Raw genomic sequence first — 2,247 nt, 5'->3', positions numbered from 1 at the left:
TACCTACTGGTCTACTGTTGATTGGTCTATTATTCACCAGCAAAATATTAATAATTTAGCAAGTCCATCCATCCATCCATCCATTCTCTGCCGCTTATCCGGGGTCGGGTCGCGGGGGCAGCAGCCTAAGGAGAGAATCCCAGACTTCCCTCTCCCCAGCTACTTCCTCTAGCTCATCCGGAGGGATCCCCAGGCGTTCCCAGGCCAGTCGAGAGACATAGTCTCTCCAACGTGTCCTGGGTCTCCCCGGGGGTCTCTTACCGGAGGGACATGCCCTGAACACCTCACCAGGGAGGCGTCCAGGGGGCATCCTGACTAGATGCCCAAGCCACCCCATCTGGCTCCTCTCAACGCGGAGGAGCAGCGACTCTACTCCGAGCTCCTCCCGGATGGCAGAGCTTCTCACCCTATCTCTAAGGGAGAGCCCAGCCACCCTACGGAGGAAGCTCATTTCAGCCGCTTGTACCCGGGATCTTGTTCTTTCGGTCATGACCCAAAGCTCATGACCATAGGTGAGGGTAGGAACGAAGATCGACCGGTAAATCGAGAGCTTCGCCTTTCGGCTCAGCTCTCTCTTCACCACAACGGACCGGTGCAGAGCCCGCATTACTGTGGACGCCGCACCGATCCGCCTGTCGATCTCCCGCTCCATTCTTCCCTCACTCGTGAACAAGACCCCGAGGTACTTAAACTCCTCCACTTGGGGCAGGATCTCCTCCTTTACCCGGAGAAGGCACTCCACCTTTTTCCGGTTGAGAACCATGGCCTCGGATTTGGAGGTGCTGATTCTCATCCCAGCCGCTTCACAGGCGGCGGCGAACCGATCCAGTGATAGTTGGAGGTCACGGGCCGATGAAGCCAACAGGACCACATCATCCGCAAAAAGCAGAGACGCGATCCTGAGGTCACCAAACCGGATCCCCTCAACACCATGACTGCACCTAGAAATTCTGTCCATAAAAATTATGAACAGAATCGGTGACAAAGGGCAGCCCTGGCGGAGGCCAACCCTCACCGGAAACGAGTTCGACTTACTGCCAGCAATTCGGACCAAACTCTGGCACCGATCGTACAGGGAGCGGACAGCCCGTATCAACGGGCCCGACACCCCATACTCTCGGAGGACCCCCCACAGGACCCCCCGGGGGACACGGTCGAATGCTTTCTCCAAGTCCACAAAACACATGTGGACTGGTTGGGCAAACTGGGGAATTTAGCAAGTCTTGTTAGCATATATTCAACAGTTTCATTATTGTGATTACTGAGTGACAAATAGGCTAAGGTGTGCATTAGTTTGACTGAGTCTATGTGGAGTTCCTTTCCTGGGGTGATGTTCAGCTACCCCACTTTGACCCCACTGTCCAATAACATGCACATCAGTTAGGATGAAGAGTCTAATTGCTCCTAGATACGAATGCGTGAGTAAATGTGTATGAGTTGTGACTGACTGGAGCCCTTAACCTTCTTTGCCTCAGCACCTGAGCAGGAATAAGTGGAGGTGGGCACAAAATAACTGGATGGATGGATCATCCATACTGTCAGATCAGTAGGTTGCAAGCTCACCATCTTCCTCTCTTTAATACACAGAATGTAAAAAATGTCCTAGGGAATGTATAGCTCAGATGTTTAGTTTTAGTTTCAGACTTCTTTTCTGCTGTTATTAAATGAATAGTCTAAATATAATAAGTAACATTCATTCTAGTGAATTTCCACACTTATGTAATACCTTTTCAGTTAATGCGGAGACTGCAGCAGAGCTGACATGCCCTCATTAGATTTTCAAAAGATTTGTATTTTATTGATCTTTAAATTAGAATGACTAAGCAGCCTTAAGCAGTTGAGTAGTGAAACACAAATGTATCTTAAATATTTTCTTGTCGTGGGCTGATGCGGTGGAGTTTGTGTGGAACTGCATGTTGCAGATTGAACAAAACCAATGCCCACAACGCCACCTTAGGACTTTCACCTAAAGAGCAGTTACCTTCTTGAGGGTTTTCCAAAGACCACCCATGCACTGGTAAATGCACAAATGAGTACAGGCACAATGCACAGTCCTGTCTACATGCAGTTTGATGTAGCTCAGGGCAGCTGCTTAGAAAGAGGCCAGGAACACCACACCAAACTGGAGTTCACCATCACACAGGGACAACACAGCTTTGCCAGAGGAGAAAGATTGTGTCCAACCAAAATGCTGAGGCGTATAAACAGGTCTCATCACTGGTTCCAAATCAGCTGCACCAGGTGTGA

This window comes from Takifugu rubripes, chromosome 5, assembly GCF_901000725.2.
Source record: "Takifugu rubripes chromosome 5, fTakRub1.2, whole genome shotgun sequence".
NCBI lineage: Eukaryota > Metazoa > Chordata > Actinopteri > Tetraodontiformes > Tetraodontidae > Takifugu > Takifugu rubripes.
This window is presented reverse-complemented; position numbering follows the sequence as displayed.